At 35.0% G+C, this 23,459-nt stretch overlaps 1 long non-coding RNA gene across 6 annotated transcripts; it reads right to left on the minus strand.

Annotated features, from left to right (window-relative positions):
* Window positions 1–6,435: 6,435 nt before the first annotated feature.
* Window positions 6,436–21,524, minus strand: LOC149533738 (uncharacterized). 6 transcript variants are annotated; one of them, XR_016356669.1, is made up of 3 exons: window positions 21,133–21,524; window positions 10,552–21,012; window positions 6,436–6,872 (listed from the first exon to the last, which is right to left on the minus strand). It is a non-coding gene; the product is annotated as an uncharacterized LOC149533738 (long non-coding RNA). The 6 variants fall into 6 exon arrangements; XR_016356667.1 differs by having other exon boundaries at window positions 10,552–21,015; XR_016356664.1 differs by having other exon boundaries at window positions 10,552–10,804; window positions 20,163–21,524.
* Window positions 21,525–23,459: the final 1,935 nt, after the last annotated feature.

Consider the following 23,459-nt stretch of genomic DNA (forward strand, 5'->3'; position numbering starts at 1 on the left):
CCTTTTTTATGCTTATGCACAAAAACTCTACTTTTCGTGTCATTGAATCAAAAAGGTCCACTTTCATAAGCTTTTGATGTAATGGCATGAAAAGTATCCTCAAAAGTAAGTTTTATATGTAATAACATGAAAAGTTTCCACTTTTCATAGTTTTTATATGCAAATGCACATAAAAAAAATCCACTTTTGAAGCCTTTAAATCATGTATTTCACTTAAAATTATAAAAATGTCCTCAATATGAGTCAAAAATAACATTTATGCATCATATTATTCAATATAACACAAACATTATTTTAAAGTGACATTTAGATAAGTATTTGATTTTAAAATAAAAGATTTAAAATGTAACTATATAGTTCTATAGTCACTTTAAGTGAAAAAATAAAAAGTAACTCAACTTAAAATTATAACATAAAGTGCACTATAATCACTTTAAGTTATAAATTAAAAGATAAAGTAACTTAAAAACATAACAAAAAGTGAGTAAAATGTTATATTTTCAAAAAATGAATGTCAAAATAAAAATATAACATCATTTTTTTAATTGGTGTTGTTGAACTTAAAATGTCCACTTTTGAGACACTAAAATGAGCATAACTCTTGATTGACAACACCAATTGACCTCTAGGTTAGACCAAATCGAAGGAGAAAACGAAAGGCATGACATGAGCAAAACCAATGGACTAAAAACAAGCAAACACAAACTCAAAAGCAAAGAACAAACTGTGAAGGCTTCAAAAATCAAGCAAAGGCTCAACAGAAAGCAAAACAAAAAAGACTTGACAAATGCCTTCAATAAAATGACTCATTATATCAATTGATACTGATTGGTTGATCAATACTAACCAATTAAATAACGAACTAAACTCAGAGAAATGCAAAACTAAGCTTGAAAATGTTTCGTACTGTTACCTACATTTTGTGGTGACAAAATGCAAGACAACAGCTTGCATGTTGACCTTCTGATTTAGAAGTTGAGTGTAATATTGTTGCAATTTGATACTCATACTGGATACTCAATGACCAGAGTTGGTTCTACAATCAATTTGAGAGCCAGTCGGGGTAGTTCCTTAATTTTAGGGATTTTCCTAAATTTTAGGAGGTTGTGGCAATGATCAAATTTGAGGCTCCTCGGGACTAGTATACAATTTTAGTTTCAAGGTGACAAGTTATATTCCCTAGTTTCTAGGAGCATCCCTAGTTTTTAGGGATGGGACTGCCAGTTGGCCCATATTACCTGACATCAATGATAAGCAGGTGATAGTTCCCCTTCACTAATTATTTGGTTGATTTGGCTTTCTAGTTGAATTATCTAGTCAGGCAAGCCTATGTGTTGTTATAGCTCGTTGGAAAGGTCTTGAATTATTATAACTTATTTTCATCATCCGGAGACCTTCAAGCACCTGGAGTTATGTTATTTGAGGAAATGGGTGTTTTTCTTATACATAAAGGCTTTTTAATTGAGAAGATATCATTTTATAATAAAGGGAAAGGCATATTCTCCCTTTAGTGTTCGATTGGCTTTGAGAAAGAGATAAAAGGAGATGTTGGCTCATTCTTTCATTATCTTTTACATCTTCATTCTTGGTATTTGTGATTTTGCTCTGAGAAGCGATTCTAGAGGACTGAGATGCAAACCCTAGAGCTTGGCTATTGGGACACAAACCCCAATAGAGGGTTTCAACAGCATTCTACAGTATTGTTTCAGCAGTTGACATAGATTGTTAAGTTCAGCGTTTGGGGGTGCTTGTGCATTGCACGTTGAGGGTCTTGTTTGGCACGTTAGGAGCTTCTTACTGCCTTGGTGTGACTATATCAGCCATACGGCTACCTTTCAGGTAGCACATGATTTGTTGGTTGGCTTACATCAACCATCTCTACCCTTTTGGTGCTTGGCTCATCCATTCTTACAACTGGTGTCTTCATTCCTTGTTTGTAAAAACCTTTGTTGGCATACTAATTACATATCTTCTTAGTACAATTCGTAACTATTCTGGTTGACTGAATATTATATTATTTGTTGTTGTTAATTATTGTTTTACTTATATCTAAAAAATACAAAAAAAAAAAAAAAAAAAAAAAAATTGTTCTACAACCTCTGTCTAATTCTCTAAGACCACAAGGAATGCACGAAAAAATCTATTATTTTAATTAAAATTTACAAAAGTTCACTGAAAGGATCCTTTTGGGATTTTTTAGTGGCTACATGCCCTATCCAACATAAACTTACAAAAGATGTCCACGTACAAAAAATACCCATATTCTGCGTAGGAATTTTATTTTTAAATAGTTTTATTCCGTAGAAATTATGTCAAAATACTCAACTGTAAAACCTGCCAAAACTATTTGTTGTATTGATGTTTTTATGTCTAAGGGTTCTAAAAGTATGGTTGTTTTTCAAGATGTAGGCATCTATGCTAGACTTTTAATGCTTTTCTTATCTCATTATAGCCCAATCATACCTTGGTATGGACAGTTAATGCAGTTTTCGATTTTTAAGTTTTATCCCATTTGTAGTCTTTGGGAATGGCCCTATTAATAGAATCCATCTATTACCAATGTTACACCAGCGCGGGTGTGCAACGGTGCGAGGAGGTGCCGGGACGAGTTTCAGGTGCAGGAAAAAAAGGGGCCCCAATTTGGGGACGGCGAAGAGACGGCAAGGGTAAGAGGGGGATTGGGGGGTTGGGGGGGGAGGTTGCATAGTATACATATATGACTTGCAATGCTAATTATGAAATGATATTTCAATATAACATATCAAATATAGTTGAACAATATAACATATCAAATATAGTTGAACAATGACTATAGAAAATTGAAATGTGATTCACGAACCATAAGTTAAAACTTCATAACCAATGACCACTGAATTTAGTAACATACTCATAGTAAGTAGTAACGTTAACAACAATAAACTTCTAAACATAATGATAATGATAAATAAAAAATATAAATCATACATAGTACCATGTAAGTCAACCATAGACTATCAAATGACCAAGATGAAAGGTTCAAAATTCATTGTTCAAATTATAAATATGATATATCATAAAGATCAAGATGCTCATTATTACAATGAGTAGAGTAGCATGAAATAATGTATCATGGCAATATCAAAGTGAGTACAAATACAAAATGTGAATAATGAGAATATAAGGGTGGGAGCTCTCTAATCATCTTTTAAACCGAAGTCCTCATCACTAGAACTACTAGACGCCTCATGGGTAAGATAATATAAAAAACTTTTAAAATTTTGACTTTTCAACATGGGCACCAAATGCACCTTGCTCATCCCCTAAAAGCACCCCGCGTGCACTCGAGAGATACGCACACCCGTCAGGTGCGCCAAACAGTGCAGCCATGGTGCAACATCGCTTCGGCGGCGGTGGCAGAGTGCGGGTGTGCAACGTAATTGCACTCGAGATGTACATGCACCCAGTGCGCCGAGGTTTTATCTCAGGGGCATGCACCCAAGTAACACTGTTTATTACCTAACAATTAAACACCTACTAGACAATTAATTTCAAATGATTTCAACATTTCGAGACTGAATTGAACATGTGATTTCAAGGCTTCAAGCTAACAAATTCTTCATATTCTTAATCACACTTACTACCTCATGCACCGATAAGGATTTGTGTCGAGCTTTGTGAATCATGTGGCTATTATGAATTTGCCATCAACATCTTAAGAATATCATTAGTTTGGACATACGAGATACATTCACATTTTCGTAATTACATCAAATGTTTTCAAGTAGTAAAAATGTTACATGATTCCATATTCAGCTAAAGCTCAAGATGGGCATTTAGTACATAAAGAACGCCTTTCATCAAAACTTTCACCAAGCAAGTCAAATGCTCTTCTCCTACTGCTATTGCATATTGGCGTATCGCCCATCATCCAAAATACAAACAGCTCATAGCTACTTGTAAATAGCTTGGAGCATGTTGACCTTCTGATTTAACAGTTGAGAGTAATATTGTTTTCTAGGCGTTAAGGAAGATAGTTGCGGGTTAGGGTAAGGCCCTAAGCTAAAACTGATAAAAGACAAAGCACATTTCATACTGCTATATCATACTCTCCAACCTCCTCTGGTTGGGTTTTGAACGCCATCACTACTGTTGCGGGCTTTTCATGCATCTATATGACAACCTTCACCTTGAACTTTAGCTTTTTCCACCCAAAGAAAATCATGTCAAGGTATTGCGGTTGCCATGTTTTATGTAAAAAAATCATGTATTGATTTGGTTGGAAAAGAAACTTCACAGTGCTAGTTGTATCAGCACGTCTAATCTAGTGTTGTTGTTTTTCTTCCTATACTGATATTTATGAATCAAACCTAAAAACAGAAGATTTTATACTAAGCGAAAACATTATGATAGACTGCCTCTAATAAATTAAAACTGACAAAACTGACTAATCAACCTCTTCTTACTTGTTTCACAACAAATTGAATCAAGCTAACTTTGTTGCATATTCTATCTTTACAAACACAAATGCCTTACTGATAAGTGCCTGAAGGTACACCAAATTGTGTGTGGCTACATAACACATCCAACAAAAACTTTAAAAAGATTGTTCCCATACTGAAACTACCAAAATTCTAGTAAGAAATTTTTTTTTAGAACAGTTCAATTCCTCAGAAATTATGTCAAGACTCAAAATACTCAGCTATAATACTCGTCAAAATTTGATCCTAGTAAATATCTTGAGGCTATATCCTGGTACCAGCAATCGTCAGCTTTGTCTGAAACAGCACAGCTATCTTCTCAAACCTTTCATAATAAATGAATCATGTAACCCAGACGAAAACAAATACAATAAAAGAATCGATATAGGATAAATCAGAATAAATATTCGTAAATTCTGAACTTTATTGCATGTAATACTCAAATTCAGAAAAATAAACGCAGATAGGTATTTCCACCATAAAGTGTAGAATGAAGTGATGTAGAGCATACTTCTCTGATTGCAGTCATGAATCGATGAGATAGGTGCATTCCATGTGGCACGTGAAACCCCTTAATGCTAGGAGACAGTCCAAACAATAATTTTCAGTCTGGAAAGATTCAAATTCAAACATTTCGGTTTAGTAGTACAGTTGCGCAGTGGTGGGAACGAAAGCAAGATACATAGATCCAAGATTAACTTTTCTATAATAACATCATCATTTGAAAATGATACAGCACAACTAATGTATACGGAAATTGTTCAAATCGCTATTAAAGCTGGAAGTACATCACAATATCATAATTTTAATTAGAACATGTACAAGAAAAATGTTAAACAAGAAATTGAAAATGAAAAAAAATAGAAAAGTTAATAATCACAAGTGCACTAATAAATAAAAAACAACAATAAACGTATAACAGAAGGAGATGGAAAAATCCAAAGAGCTCCTCTCCATTCTCCTTCAACAAAAACCTGCACACCCGTAAAACAAGGAAAAATTATTGGGGCTGTTTGGAGACTTGCCTCAATCAAGTGCCTTCTTAGCTGTTTCAACCTTCACAACAACCAGATTGATTGACGAGGCAATCAATGATAGATAACTGCGAAGACAATGGATAACTGATAAAAACAACAACATTGTAAGACTGTTATTAAGAGACTATGATATGTTACCAAAATATTAAATGAAATGGTGTATAACTCCCCTTCAAAGCCATGAAGCCAAAACCCAATGTAGTGAAGGTAAGGTGATGAAGACAACAAAACTCCGATGTTCTAAATGCCAAAATGTTGTGTGGAAGTTGTCCAAGATACAAGGATGGGCTATGAAAATGTAAAAGAAGCTTCAAATGCATGGAGGAAAACCAAAAGAGCATGAAAACCAAGAGAGTGAAGGGATGAAATTTTAAGCAAACAAAGGGTTTACAATGTCGATAGGTGGTGGTAATAGGTGTTGGACTAGAGGGGTCAAAGTTGTAACTTCTCGACAGCTCAATGCACGTCTACAGATTCCCGAGACAATTGCTTGCCACGCAGTCATCTCCACGTACCGAACGCAAGCCTTGTCGACCACGCTGCGCAGTAAGGAATATTTGCAGGAAAGGACAAGGAAGATCGAGGAAAGTGGAGATTTACGTCGAATTTTGTTTTTTGACTAAGTTAGGAGCATCATATAAAGCTGAATTACACTAGTTGCAATTTTACAACACTACAAATAGATATAACAAAGATCATTCTTACCATTACTTGAGAGTGGCCCCCCCACTCTTCTCCGCCCACACAAAAATGATCGGCTGAGTGACCTCTTTGAAAATGTAACTATATTATTATATTACTCAAGCTAACACCATCTTTGTTTGTAAGAATTTCTACAGTCTATCTTTGCACAAGTAAAATTGCTTACCAAACAAACCACGAAATTCCAATGGATCATAACATGGCTAAATGCTAAAACCAACTTGAAATTGCAAAAGGTATACGAAAACTCAGAAACCAAATCTCTCGAGAAGAAATTTGATTAGGAATGAATCGAAAATTATATGAAAATAAACAATTGTCATATGAATCGATTGTGAGAATGGTCAATGCCCTGAAGTTACGAATTCCTACTTCTAACAATTAGTTTTTTCCTCAATGGAGTAGCAGCCTTCTCAAGCGTTTTGTGATCTAAGAGTTGAATCTAGGTCAGAAGAAGACAAACAATAAAACAAAATCAATATTACATAAATCATAATGAGTATTTGTAATTTTATTTTTTAATTTAATTTATTACTAATAGAATAAAACAATTACAACTCTAGATTCATTAATAAAGAATAGCATGTATACAAATGAATAGATGCAACTGGTACTTATCTTTTTGCAATAAAGAATTCGTGAGATAGATGCCCTTTGTCTAGCAGGTCCAACCCCTCTGCATTAGATGACAATTCAAAGAAGATCATCTTTAGCTCTGCATGATGGAGTCGTCATAAAACAAAACTTCACCAAAGGCAGTTCAAATTTAAATTAGCAAAATGGTGTATAAACAGAGGAGATGTGTAGGCAGAAAAATTAGAAACATTGGTATTAGAACATAAGACTTTAAAAATTCAACAAGTTAATAAATGACAAATCAATTTGTATGAAAAAGGAATTAAAAAGGTCTAATGAAACAGCACTTATTGCTCAGAGATAATAACTTGAAAATCATTTCATAGCACTAAAATCACATTCCAAAGGTTGTTTATCATTCTTTCTTATCCACTTTCAACATGCTACAAAATATATTTTCCCAACCTACAATGATTTTGTTTTATAAGGATGTGTGCAAATATAATAGCACTGCATGTGAGGTATGTGTTTTCCAAAAGCAGTGATCTCATATATGTATATTGAAAATGAGCCAAGAAGACCCTTCATAAGACATGCCAATTCATTATTAAATAATTAATATAATGACAATTATAGTTTTATAGTTTTATAGATATATAATTTTCATGAATCATTATTATGTTAATCTCTCTCTCTCTCTCTCTATATATATATATATCTTAGTTTAGTCTCGTAGGTTTATTCGACTAAAGCTACCAAACATCAACACTCCCTCTTAGTTAGAGAAGATAAACACAAGATATAATATTACCTCAATGTAAATTCAAGAATGGCAAGTTTTAAGGATATCTTTGATCAGAAGATATCCACTATTTAGATATCATCTCATGATATCAAGAGTAATGGCCTCCTAAATGTCAAGTCACATAACATTCACCAAGTACTATGAGAAATGATATTAAGAGTAATGGCTTCCTAGATGTCAAGTCACATGACATTCACCAAATATCTGAGTAACGGCCTCCTAAATGTCGAGTTGCAAGATATTCACCAAGTACTCTTGATTAATGGCCTCCTGAACATCAAGTCATGTGATATTCACCAAGTACTCTTAAGCAATCGCCTCCTGAACATCAAGTTCCATGACATTCACCAAGTACTTCAAAAATGTTTATAAGGTATGTGAATGTTGAGTTGCAAGATATTCACCAAGTACTCTTGAGTAATGGCCTCCTAAACATCAAGTCACGTGATATTCACCACGTACTCTTAAGTAACCACCTCCTAAACATCAAGTTCCATGACATTCACCAAGTACTTAAAAAATGTTTATAAGGTATGTGCACACCTATCTTTAATGATACTTACCGTAGGAGCATTCATGGTTTGTTCAAGGAACTTAATCCACCATGCAAGATATAACCTATCATGATCAACTTAGACATCATAAGATATGCATCATAATAGAAGATTTAAGTTATTGTAAGATCACCACCTTTCAATAACTTCTATAGATACAAGTGATAATCATTTGGAAGTTGTCACTTCCTCATGATATACACAGGGGGCAGGCCCATTAAAAACATGGAGTTACACATATGGGTTTTCAGACTCTCTCTGAATATCAATCTTCTAAGCTCTTCATTCAATGTTGCCTCTGATGAAGTGTCAAACTCATTCTGAATCTGATATCAATCTTCCTTTTCCTGCAAGAATATCTTAGGAGAGAAAAAAAAAGATAAAGACAAATAGCTCTTATAGTACGTATAAAAATACAAATAAAAGAGAGATTACAATGAATAGATAAATGTAATAATTAAGAATGATAAATATTTACCTGCACATCATCATCCTTTGTTATGATTCTTCTCTCCTCATTGCTCTTTACACTCCACTATCCACTCTGAAATATATATCTCAGATTGAGAATCTGATTTTATACATGTGTATATTACTCTTACTGCTTCTTATTCCCTCACACTCACTTCTGATTTTACATTTTATTCTACATCCTTATTCTTCACATATCTCTACGTGGGGTATCTTATCAAGATGTTCATAAGTTGTTCGGCACCCATAATGGTAATGTATGATGTGTCCCGCCTATAATTTTTCAAACTTATATTTTACCCATGTGATAGTATGGGTAGACGTCAAGCTTCCAAACTTTCGGATTTCATTGGCAGAGAACGTGCAGGGTTGCTAATACTGTTTAGGATCTATCTCCAAGCTGAAACACTGAGTATAACTTCTGGAGCAACACACACAGCCGTCCAAGGTTCTATCACTTACCAACAACCAATCTTTAATGAATGTAACAAATGCAGGCACTAATCTGTCCAAGTATTTCGTCACCTCCCTTCTGTGCAATAACAGACCCAAAACATATCTCCCTTCTTTAGCTGAATCGTTCACCATAGGTACCTTCCACTATGCAGCCGTAGAATACGAATACCAGTGACATCCAACGGAGAGGGAGCAAAGAAAGGCGAAGTTAATCACTACAGGCGCTGTTCAAACCTGTCACAATTACCCAGCACACCCTTCTAATCAGCTTCTTCCAATCTGTGAAGAATTCTTGTCAAATTGCAGAAAATAGGCCTTCCAGTACCACGTAGAACTGCCGCAACTTCTAATACAAGATAAAAGATAAAATGTCTGCAGCGAGGGAAAGAGTAGATGCCCAGCTAGGTATTCATGCACAGAAATATATACCAATCCGCCTTAGGCGTGTAGAATGAAGACCAGTGAATTTTTAATCTGAGCAATTTCTTCTAGCATCATTCCCACGAATTCCAAACATGCAAATAACTCAGTCAACATTGACCTCCGAACTGAACATTAGATTGAGGGGCATGCTTTCAGATATTCAAAAACTTCCAACACAAAATCTGAAACATACCACTATGATGTTGTCTTTTTTAATCAATTCTTACATTTGCAGCCTGCTTCCGAGAAATTCCTTCTAGACTTTGCTCTGATATCATGTTCTTTTATAAAGATGTCTACAAATGTTATAGCACTGTCTGTAAGGTATGTGTTTTCCAAAGGCAGTGATCTCATATATTTATATTAAGAATGAGTCAAGAAGGGACATGTTCCTTCATGGGACATATCTGTTCATTATCATATAATTAATATGATGACAATTTTAATTTTATAGTTATATATATATATATATAAATTTATTTATTTATTTGTTTGTTTGTTTATTTGTTATATTTTATATGATATTAATTTTATATATATATATATATCTTCAATAGTTTAGTCTCTTCGACTAAAACTACCAAACATCAACAAATGACAATACTTATTAATAAATATGATATAGTATGTTTTTTTTCCAATTTTACCTCAACCTATCTATCAGTTATTTTTATACAATCGTATACAGCTGAAATATTAAAAAGGCCTTGATCATTATAGTAGTGGGAAAGGACAATCATAGGTTTTGAAATAAATGGAAGTTATTCAGTTTGAAAGCATACACCCAAAATGAAAACTGACAAAACTAAATAATTTTTCACAAGAAATTGAATCAAGCTAACTTCATCGTAGTTTGTAAGAATTTCTATATTCTATCTTTACAAAAACAAATGTCTCACTGATAAATGCCCAAAGGTCCACCAAATTCTGTGTGGCTACATGCCTTATCCAGCATAAACTTACGAAAGATGTCTGCATACTGAAAATACCAAGATTCTAGATTGGACATTGTCTGAAAAAAAAACAGTTTGATTTCTTACAAATTATGTCAAAATACTCAACTATAATACCTGCCATAACTTATCAAAGTCCATGTCTTGAAGTTATATCTCCGCACCAACAATCATGACCTTTCTGCCAAACAGCATAGTGATCTTCTCAAGCCGCTCATTGATTGCATTTAATACTCACATTTACAAAAACAAACACAACTAGGAATTATTCCATAAAGCATGAAACAAATGTGTAGAAGCAACTCATATCATTCCAGTCATGAATCACTGAGATAGACACCCTCCATGTGGCACGTGCAACCATTGAATGCTAGGCAGCAATTCAAAGAATAATATTAATTTCTATATGTCAAAATCATCCAAAATGAAAACTTAAAGAAAGGTGCAAATTCAAAAAGTACAGTTTACCAGTACAATTGTGTGATGATGTGTAAAAAAGGGAGATGCGCAAAGAGCAGAATTAGCAACTTTTCTATAAGAGCAACATCACCATTTGAAAGATGCTAAAGCACAACAATCTTATAAAAAAATTGTGAAAAAACGTTATTGGAGCTAGAAGATGTCACAATATCATGATTTTTTATAGAACATGTAAACATTTGAAGATGCCAATAGCTTTTACACTATTGCAAAAAAATGTTAAACTAGAAATTGAAAAGAAGATTATAATACAAGAAATAACAATCACAAGCTCATTAATAAATAATAAACTCACAACCAAATGAGGTGGAAGAATCCCAAGACCTCCTCTCCTTTCTCCCTGTATAAGCAAACTGCTCACATGGAAACAAGATAAAAATGTTGAAGCTATTTGGATACCTAGCTCAATCAAGTCCTTGCTTTGGTGTTTTCACTTCCAAACTAGCCGGATAGATAGACAAGACGATTGGTGATAGACAAGCAAAAACACAACAAATAAATAATAAAGGGAACACTATCGCAAGACTATTAGCAAGAGACTATGATATGCCATGAAATTATTATATGAGATGGTGTAATTCTCATTCAAAGACACGAAGCCGAAGCTAGTGGAGTGAAGGTGAGGTGATGAAGACGGTAAAGTTGTGATCAAACACTCATGTAAGTCAAAAGAAGACAAACAAAATAACGATTCATAATACATAAATCACGACTAATAGTCCTAAATATTTTGCATTTTGACATTTATTTCTAATAGAATAAAACAATCACAACTTTAGATTCATTAATAAAGCACAACTTGGATTCAAAATGAACAGATGGAATGGCTACTCATCTCTTTGGAGCCTCGAATCCACGAGATAGATGCCCTGCCATTTGGCAGGTCCAACCACTCTGTATTAAGCGACAATTCAAAGAATAGGGTCTCGATTGTCCAGCTCTATATGACAGTTATCACAAAGGAAAACTTGAACAAGGGAAGTTCAAATTTAAATTAGCAAAATGGTGTGTATAAAGAGGAGATGTGTCGGCAGCCAAATTAAGAACATTGGTATTGGGACAACATAGGTCATTTAACAATTTAACATATTAACAAATGATACATCAATTGGTATGAAAAATAACTGATCAAACAATAGAAATTATTGTTCATAACCAAAAATTCGAAAATCATTCCATACCACTGAAATCGCATTCCAATGGCCAATTGCTGTTATTTACTCTCTACCTTCTTTGACATGCTATATAATAAATTTTCCCAACCTACAACGACAACTTTTATTTGTAATTATAATCTTAATAATTATTTTTCTAAGCTTACCTCAACCCTACATATATCACTTGTTTTTATACAACTATCTGCATCCAAAATATTAAAAAGGTCGTGATCATTATAGTAGAGCGAAAATACAAGCATGTGTGCGAAATACTGTTAATGTCATGCAGTTGATTTGAGGTCAAATCAAGCAAAGTAGGAATGCAAATTGGGATGATGAAACAAAGTCATTTTTAAGTGTAACGGGCAGAAATAGTGTTGAGTGAAGTATCAAAGACCTTTTTTCAATGCCTTAGAAGTTTTGTTTTTGCTTTTAAACTTATTCCAAAAAATATTCTGCATGCATGAATGGGAGCAGTTTGAGGGAACCGTGCACAATTCTTGGGACCTGACTTTAATTAGTGGTGAATGACACTTTTTCAAGCAAGCCATATCGTCATGCATGTTGAAATATAGGTAAGTTAACATGTTAGAAAGCATACAACGATAATGAGAACCAACAAAACTCTAAAATTTGCTTGCCTATAAGGGAATAACAGCCTGATGATTTGATTTTTACAATGTTGCAGGGAATGTATAGAGTTCAGCCCAAAACATAGGGCATATTGCAGTTTGAAGGAGAAAAATATGGTATGATGGAAGAGGCTCGGGACTTAAATGAAGAATTTTTGGTCACTCATGTTGCAGATCTTTCATCTCTATCTTCATTTTTTAAAAGTATTCCAAATAGCATCTAGGGCTCTACATTTTAGCTCCCACCTCTTCTCAATAATCATATGCACATACGGATACCTATAGGCATTTGTTTGATTAAGTGACAGTAGAAATTATAAAAGCCCGCATTTACAATCTTATCCATATCTTTCCAATACCTAATCTAAATGAATTCAAGAGTTGTGATTATTCTGCAAGATGTGGTGCGCACAGTATCATATTTGTTGTATTTATATTTTTATGTCTAAGAATTCTAAAAGTATGAATTTTTTTCAAGATGTAGACATATATGCTAGACTTTCAATTCTTTTATTATCTCATTATAGCCCAGTCATGCCTTGGTTACGGGTAGTTCGCGCAGTTTCTGATTTTTAAGTTATATCCCATTTGTAGTCTTTGGCAAGGGCCCCGTTAATAGAATTCATTTATTAGTTTACAATAAAATACCCACTGAACAATTGATTCCAACTGATCACATTAAACTTCAAAAGGCTTCAAGCCAACAAGTTCCTTCTATTCTTAATCGTACTTGAGCTTCAAAAATTGTGGCTGTTATAAGTTTGCCATCAACATCCTAAGAATATCATTAGTCTGGACATACGAGATACATTCACATATTCATGTAATTACATCAAGTATTTTTTATAAACATAACTACTACATGATTCCATAATCAACTAAAGCTCAAGATGGGCATTTAAAACATAAAAAACTCCTTTCATAAAAAATCTCACCAAGAAAGTCACATGCGCTGCTCCTTCTGCGGCTGTATATTGCCCATCATCCAAAATACCAAGAGCTCATGGCTAATTGTGGTGCAGGAGCACCCATGGCTCAAAAGATCTATAACAAATTTTGCATCTAGTTATGAATCAAACATGTAACAATGTCTGTTAGACCATTTAACATGTCATGTTTAATCAAAGAAAGTCAACATGTAAGGCTAATAAGTTAAATTTCCATTGTGGTAATTAGGACCCATGGGTCAAAGATGATCAAAGTGGTCAAATGGGGTAGAAGTTAGAACTACATAGAAATGGTGTCTTTAAGTCATTTAAGGTATGTTGGATTCAAAATTGATGTAATAGTGTTGTCCATTAGGAGGTCATAATACTAAAAAGTCAAAAGTTGCATAAAATGTTGCGAAGTTGCTTGACAACTTTGGCAACATTTGCAAAATTAGGTTAATTGATTGGTAAACCAAACAACCAACTTGCAGATCGGTTAGATTCAGTTAAAAACTGATTGTAGATGTTTAATAACCCTCTTTGGGATGAGAGTGTAGTAGTGTGTATGATTGGAGGAAGAAAATTAAGAACTTTTGAAGTTTTTACACATACCACTATGATTTTCTGGGCATTGCAGTCTGATCATTCACATTTTCTTTGTGAAAGCTACTTCATCTCTATTGGAGATCCATTGGATATGGTAATGGAATGAATTACCTTTTCTTTCTTTTTGGTTTCATTTAATTTCAGTCACTTTGAAGCAAGTTATGTAAGTTTCTGTAAAAAGTATCAAAACCCTCAATGAGGGTTACCAGTTTTAGGAAAAATGTCATAAGGTTGGATTGAAACCTTGAATCTTTCTATAAATTGGACTGAAGTTCTGTATTAAGGTTATCTAGAGGTCCACCAAAGCGATTGACTATATGTATTCATTTGCAAAAGTTATTAATGACTGTTGTTTCTAGTTTCTTTGTTAAAATCAGAATTTTTATGACAGTTTTATGTTTTAAGTGTTGATCAGTACATGCTTCATGATGGAAGGTCAATATTTAATGTCTTTCGGTGTCTTTTGGATCAGGAGTGAGGTAGGGTCTTAAGGAACGGTGATAGATCCTTTAAAGGTAAAGAAGAAAACAGTGACAGTCCTTATTGTCCCTTCTGAAGTTGGTGTATCAAGATGAATCTTTTCCTTGAGTGAATGGTTGAGATACTTTGTGAACTTGAGGGAAATGTTTGTATTAGGTGTTGTGAGTCAATTAAGGTTGGGCAAGGAATTTCTGTGAGTAGTTGTTGATGTGTTGTTTAGGGAATTGTGGACAGTCAAAGTGTGAATGTGGGCAATCAAGGCAATGCAACATCCAAATGCTTGGAGTGTGTGATAGGATCACTCCTTGAATCCATCTCTCCGATTCTCTTTGAGATGGTTGATACAAGTTGGTGAGTGTCTATCCAATGTCTATCAGTCCTCCCTTGAGATTAGTTATTGGTCGATAGGTCAACCTTGTGGAAGAAGTTGTTTTTGTGATTTGTGATCAGTTAAGGCCCTTTGAAATCTGATCAGTTTGATCTCTGATCTATGGCAGAAGAAGCCAAGAACATAAGGGTTTTGTGTTTGGGAGTATTACGTTATAACTTGTAAGTTGACAAGATGGAGTTTCCTCTTGAAGAACCTTTTTGGTGACTATTGCTACTAAATAAAGTTGGATAATGGCCTATTGTTTAGTTGCCGATTGTGAAACTTAATAGTCTCTACATCATAGTGGTGTCAGAGACTAGAAGATCTGGGTTGCGAGAGTCTGCGGGATTTGTGTGGGTGAGACAGGTTGAGGAGAGAACCTGTGAGTAGTGACCAAGAGACTAGGTAGTGGAAAAGAAGAGAGAAACCTAGGTGAGGAAAGAATGGATTTGACACTGGCAGAGAGAAAGATGTGGGATGTATAGAAGGTTTATAGGGATGCACAAAGAAAATGAGGAGGAGAGAGAGAGAGAGTAAACAAAAGGAAAGAAGAAGGAAAGAGGAAAAGGGAAGAGGAAGAAGTGAGACAAATAATAATAGAGACTAGAAAAGAGATGAGAACCTGGATGGAGCAAGAATTTAAAGCATAAAGAGAAAGGATTTTGCAGAGATGGGACTAACGAATCAGACCAAAGTCAAATCGCCTATAAGGAAGATTGTCAATAGAAGGAGACAACAAGGAGTGATCACTCGAGAACAATCTGAACCTATAGTCCAAGTTGAACAAGAAGATGAACAGGATTGTTTGGTGATTGCAAAGTCAATACATGAACCTATTCATGTTGATAACCAAAAGGTTACTATGGTTGTCGCTGCTGATCAAAAGGATGACAAGGATATCAATGAGCATGACGATGCCATGGTTCATATAGACAACTAAATGGATCCTTATTTCAATGAAGGAGGCATAATGTTTTTCACCAGCTAGCCTTTTACAGGTTCGCATTGATTCTATGTAGATGCTAAAGATGCCTATGAGGACATGGGCATGCATCTTGAAGACTTGAGTTCTTGGACCCAAGAGATTGAGTACCACTTGCATGAAGGAAGGTACAACATGAAGACAACAGCGCAAACACCAAAATTGTTTGCAGGAATCAACAACATTGTAGAATAAACTTGGAAGTCTAGAAAGAAGCAGTACATTCAAGGGGACTTAAATTATTTTGTTCCTCGGGAGTATGGTACAGGAGCACCCATGGGTCAAAGGACCTATAATGAATTTTGCATCTAGTTATGAATCAAACATGTAATAAGATCCATAAGACCATTTAATATGTCAAGTACAATGCAATAAAGTCATCATGTGAGGCTAATAAGCCAAATCTGCATTGTAAGGGTAATTACGACTAATGGGTCAAAGATGGTAAGAGTGGTCAAATGGGGTAGGCCAACATGGAAAGGGTGTCTTTAAGTCATTTAAGGTATCTTGGATACAAAATTGATATAATGATGTCCATTAGGAGGTCATAATACTAAAATGACAAAATTTGCAAAAAATGTTGCTGAGTACACACCAAGGACTCAATCGCTTGAAAATTTTGAATAGAAGCTTAATGCCTTGACCAAAAGCCTCTGTAAAATGGTTATGAGAGCAGTGTTGGCCAGCATTCTTGCAAATTGTGGGACCATAAACAAAGCACCCAAGTTGTTTGACATAATGCTAAGTGAATCTGAATGGGCAAGGAAACTATTCAAACTGTTCGCTTGCATTTTTCACAAAATGGTTATTGTTTGTCAGTTATTTAGAAGCTTAGCAAACGGGGCACATTGCTACTGAAGATTGCATTTGACAAAAATGGTTTAAAAAGCATCGTCATCATCATCCAAGGAACCATGTCGATGATGGTCTTAAAGTTATAAGACTATAGAAGCTGGCCTGGTGCATATAATGAAGTTGATATGCTGAGAACAAAATTACCCATGATGAAACTTTGGATTCCAAATTCCAATTGCAAAAATTACAATCAATTGGTTGGACGCCAAGAATCGTGCCATGTTTTTGTGCAAAAGCAATTTGGGAGGACTTATGGCCATCAAGGACAATTATTGCAGTTGGTAATTATCGTTTATTCATGCAGGAGCTGGAATATCAGTTTGAGTCTTACAGGGAGAATTTCCATATTTTGAGCTGAATAAGTCAAATGAACATTATCTTCTATGCCATGCTTAGGACTCTGTTGATTATTTTAGGAATCTTTGAGAAGAATTTTCCAATGCCCAATTTGAACAAGTATAATAAAAGGAGTTAATTGGGATTAATTTATCTGCAACAAGCTCCTAGAGGATCAGGAAAGGTTTTTATTCATATTTGAAAAATATGCTTTGGAAAGAAGATAAAAGCATGAAGATTCAATGAGTTTAAGATCTCTGAGCATTTAAGAAAACTGTGATAATACAGTAAACGGTAATCTTCAAACTCGGATTGACAAAAATTAAGTTGAGAACTTTCTACAATTTTCAGCAGGGATAACTTTAGTGGCAAATATTCCATATCTACAATTTCAAACTTGGCGAATAAGTGGGACCGAATGGGGTGGCTAGATTGCCCTGACTCTATAAACTTTTGGTCAGATGCAATTTAATTTAATTTAATTTGCTATCATTTTTATTAATTAATTTCATCTATTTTAAGGATTTGGCCAATAGAATCTATGTTTTCCAAACAATTTATTTAATATTTTCACTTGTAATTTCGGAATTGTGTCTTACTTGATGGTAATATTTGTCAATATGTGACATTTAAGGTTAGGGAATGGGTTAAGTATATAGAATTGATATGTGTCTCTATTCTATAGACTTTCTATGGAATCTTTTGTCCTTTAAAACTTTGGCTTGAAATAGATTTGACATTGGACATGTGTCTCTATTCCAAAGACTTTCTATGGAACTTTGTATGCTTTAAAAGTTTGGCCTGAAATAGGATTTATGCCATTGATCTAGAATCATTCAACGGTTACAAAAAATAGGGTTAGTATATGTCAGATAATAGAAAATTGACTCAAGACACCTTGATAAAATATTAAACTTGTTTTCTCTTTTGGGAGCGCTACCCCTAAAACACCCCATGGGGACACTGCCCCTCAACCCCACCTTGTATTGTGACAGGAAGCGCACTAAGAGCGCTACCCCCCAAAACCCTGTTGAATAATTTGAGGGAAAATTGCACCAATAAAAGTGAGGTAAATTTAACCTTCAAGTCTGATAATTGATTAGGCTCCATATAATAATAATGGTGAAATGATGGTTGCTAGGAAAGTCTGCATGTAAATGCAATTTTCTTCAATAAAGATAGATTTGCCAAGATTTTATAGAATTTTCATATAATTGAAAAAAAATCATCAGCACAAACTAATATTTTTTCCTTTCTAATTAAAAAATTTTGCCCACAATATTAATTTCCCCCCCAAAATAATGTAGGATTTGCCAGGATTTTACACCTTTTCCCAGAAGGGTGTTTCTTAAAGTTATCCCTGATTTTCAGTGTAATGCGTATTGTTTTGGTTGTATATTTTTATTGAGCAGTATATCTTTATTTAGAATTAATCATTTATTTGGAGGTTTTATGTTGTGCTTCAACATTTGATCCGTGAATAATTATGGTCCTCATGATCCCATTACTTTTGGCTTCATGCAAAATATTTATGTTTGGAATTAATCATTTATTTGGAGGTTTTATGTTGTGCTTCAACATTTGATCCGTGAATAATTATGGTCCTCATGATCCCATTACTTTTGGCTTCATGCAAAATATTTATGTGAATAGTGAGATTAAGATTGTGTGCAAGAAACTTTTTTTTTTTCTATATATTGTGCACTTGAAAGCAGGTTAGGTTAATAATTCTGTCCTATAATTGGTACATCATCATATTTTTAGCTTCAGTTAGCTTTCCTCTTCCTTTCCTCAATGAGTGTTAGTGTAGGAAGCAGATTAGTTTCCATTCCAAAGCTAAATAAAATAGAAAACTAGCTCTATAATTTGGAGGTTGATCTCTTTTGAGATCAACGCACTCTAAGAGATTGTCTCATGATTCACCAGATACCTAAGCTTAGTATTTCGCAAAGGTGCATATTTGTGTGCTAACAAGACCATCACAAAAAAACTAAGTGGGATACAAATGGACTTTGGACATTATTTTCAACTTGCTTTTCAATAAATATTGAGGTTAGTTTAGGCACATACTCAGGACAAATTATTTGTTTTCCTTTCTTACGTAAATGATGCAAGTTTATGGTAATAGCTAATATTCTTTCTAGTAAATTTAACTTCCCTCTTCGTCCACCTAAGACAATAACTAGCCTTGATGACGAGAAACCTAAGTATAGAGATGACCGTGCTAATATTAGAAAGGCCAAATTACATGACAATATTTCATGGACACGCTGCATGATTCAAATTCTAAAAACCTTTAAAATTATGAGCTCCTGAATGAGTCAAACTCAATATAAACTACTGACATTAAGCTAAGAATGAGTCAAACTCAATATCGCCTTGTTGGAAATAAAAATCAAAGAAGTATAGTATGAATGTGATCTAACATTAAAAGGCCCGATGCTCAAAACCAAAAAATGTCAAGTTCCAGGTTAGTGGGTGGTAAACTAATAACAATTCAATCTAACAGCAATGATATTTCAAGGAGCACCAGATGTAGACGACCTAGAAATTCTCCTTGTCCTCTGTAACCCTGACTTTATGGCTTAAAACGGTCACTATTCGAGCGACTGGAACTTGATAAATGAGGTATGGCTGGTTGATAATCCTAAGGAAATGGAAGATGACAAAGATGGGCAATGGAGTATTCCACTTGAAATCCTAAGCATGAGGAGGCAACAGGTTGAGGCGAATGGAAAAAGCCCTTTAAAAGGAATCTTTTAATTTAGAGGCATTGACAGCAATTTCTCATAATTCCATCATAGCACAACGACGAGAAATTTAAAGAAAATAACACAAACAAAATTTACCCATGTCCTATTGCAAGAAGTACGAGATAATACATATTAGAAGCTGAAATACATTGCCTGGGAAAAGAATTATTCCACTCCAATTGCTTTGCTCGCTGCCTCTCCTCGCCCCTTCTGCGTTTCCTGTCACATTCCTCTGCTATTTATGGCCTGTTAATATTCATTAGTACTTTATTCTTTTGTGACAAGTGGGTCGATGAACGCCCACAACATTAATAACTTCCCACGATGTCCAATATGAAAGAATGCAAATTTCTTAGCTGCACCCTATTTGGCGACTCCCTCCAATCATAATTTTCTATTGCAGAAGGGTCACGAGAGCCCATCTTGAATTACCTCGATTCCTCTTCGTGCTCCACCATCATGGATCTCTTGTACGAGTAAAATCCATGTTCATTACTGTCTTATTGTTATGTGACTGGTGGGCCGATGAATGCCCACAACATAAATATCTTCCCACGACATAAATAAGAATGCAAGGTTATTAGCTGCACCCTTTTTGGTGACTACCCTCTACTACTAATAATACATTTGTATTGCAGAAGGTTCATGAGAAACCATCTTGAAATTACCTCGATTCCTGTTCCAACCCCAATATCATAAATGCACTGTACGAGAGAAATTCATCTTCATTACTCTTAACGTGACTGGTGGGTTGATGAAGGGTCATGAGAACCCATTTTGAAATAACATCGATTCCTCTTCACGCCCCACAATCATAAATCGACTACATGAGATAAATTCCGGTTCATTGCTAGCTTATTGGAAAGTGACTGGTGGATCGATGAATGCCCGCAACATTAATATGTTCTCGCATCTCCAATTGGTATAAATTCATTGATGTGCATCTTTCGCCTCTCACATTCCTCTATCACGTCTTCTGCATTTCATGTCTCATTCCTCTGCTATTAATGGGCAACGGTACTCTATTAAGCTCGACTTATCCTATCATTACTTCCTTATTGCTTTATCAGAAATACCCAGAACATTTTCAATTAAAAAAGGGTCATGAGAATCCCTACCTCCAGTTCTCTTCAAGCCCCGCAGTCATAAATTCACTGCAGTAGAGAAATCATGCCTTACAGGCAAATGGGAGCGAAGAATCGTGAATTCTATCAATGAAGTCACTGATAACCGGCCTCTGCTCTGCCTGTCCCCTGCTTTTTCTTCTGTGTCTAACGAGACGATCAATATCTACTTTTGCTTTTCTATCTAGCTTGTATCTCCAGAGCATTCACGGTAGTCATAGCAGGCTCCTCGTGATTCTTGTTTTCTTAAGGATTTTTTACTTTTAGTGTGTGCCTGTTCTTTTTTTGAGTCATATTTTTGTGTGTCGTGTTAGTCATGGCTAGGTGTCATCTAGGGTTTAATAGTCATAGGTTCTCTCTACGATTTTCTCTGATTCTAATGGAGCCTAGCCATCATGAAAGTATATGGGAAAAAGTGGGAAGCCGAATGAAAAACCCATCGAAGGAACTAGACAAATGGAGAAACCATCGTATAAATCTACGGTTGTAGATTATCACTTCTTATCCTACTAAGCACTTTAGTTTAATGATGATATAACACCTATTTAGTAAAATTTAATGTGATACTTGCATTTAATATGCACTTATCCCCTTTCTTCTAATTTCTCCTCGCAGAATCAGGTAGAACCTAATAGATCCTTCTTAGTATTTTATTTTCATGTCGCAAAGCTCGAGGTGGATCTAATTACTTTGGGTCCCCCCATGTCTTCTTTTAACACTCAGAATGTAGTTTTTGTACTGAAATTGACTTTTCTCGAAAACATCACCTAATTTCATGAAATTGAGACCTATTATAGGATCTTGGGAGGTTCTCAGAGATTACGAGACCTGATTAGCATGGACACTGTGTGTCCCTATATGACCAATTAGAGACACAATGTGTCCATGCTTAGGGCCTATTTTTGGTCCCTCTCTCAAGCCCTATTTTAGGATTAATTCGAGGAGTTAATTTTGAGGTTTAGTCGACCTATGGGGGAAATTTTATTCTGGTACCTTTATAAGCCAATCTATTTGCCTAATTTTATATCATGCATTCACAATATCATTGTTAACTCTATAAATTGGAAGCACTTTAGTTTAATGATGATATAACCACCTATTTAGTAAAATTTAATGTGATACTTGTATTTAATATGCACTTATCCCCTTTCTTCTTATTTCTCCTAGGCAGAATCAGGTAGGACCTAATAGATCCTCCTCAGTATTTGATTTTCATGTCGCAAAGCTCGAGGTAGGATTTAATTACTTTGGGTCCCCCCTTTTCTTCCTTTAACACTCAAAATGTAGTTTTTGTACTGAAATTGACTTTTCTCGAAAACATCACCTAATTTCATGAAATTGAGACCTATTATAGGATCTTGGGAGGTTCTCAGAGATTACGAGACCTGATTAGCATGGACATTGTGTGTCCCTATATGACCAATTAGAGACACAATGCGTCCATGCTTAGGGCCTATTTTTGGTCCCTGTCTCAAGCCCTATTTCAGGATTAATTCGAGGAGTTAATTTTGAGGTTTAGTCGACCTATGGGGGAAATTTTATTCTGGTCCCTTTATAAGCCAATCTATTTGCCTAATTTTATATCATGCATTCACAATATCATTGTTAACTCTATAAATTGCACCCTTTTCTAAGCACATAGACACTCAGAATTTTTGGAGGACATGAGATCAATCAAAGGCGTGGGTGACTGATGTGACAACCAACCTTACTCTTTCCCGAAGCTTTCTCTTAGGGTCTCCTTAGGTCATACACCTGACGAACTAGGGTTTCTACTCACCCTATGCTTCTTAGGATTCTAGCCAATAGATCCTAACAATTCAGTTGGTGCACATTAATTAGATAGAACACACACTTGCTTACTACTCTCCATAGCATAAGTAACCCCAAGCCTACCAATGACTCCCAAAAAGGTTGATTGGACTCTTAGGAGCTCCTCAAACTTCTCTCAAGATCCACAACCAAAATCAAGACTAATGCCCTAATTGAATCCCAACTTTGAAGCCAAATTGCAACTAAATGCTTGTAAAAAGGCTATAAGGATTAGCCCTCCAAATGCACTAAAACCAACATATCTTGCAAAATCCCTTAATAAGTGCCCAAACAAACTACCATTCCCAATACCCTTTTCAGATTTCTTGAAGATTTTGGAAATCTTAGGTCCTCAACTTGTCTGTATTGTACGGACATAATTTTAGCCTTATATTAAAAGTTTTAAGGGTTTCAATGCTATCTGATGGGAAAACCTAATTTTCACACCTTAAGGTTCCTACCAAATCTTCTCCTAAGGATTGGGGTTAGCCCACAACACCTTCTAACTC

This window comes from Cupressus sempervirens, chromosome 10 (genome assembly GCF_028749045.1).
Source record: "Cupressus sempervirens isolate cs-2001-9-10 chromosome 10, ASM2874904v1, whole genome shotgun sequence".
In the NCBI taxonomy this organism is placed as follows: Eukaryota; Viridiplantae; Streptophyta; class Pinopsida; order Cupressales; family Cupressaceae; genus Cupressus; species Cupressus sempervirens.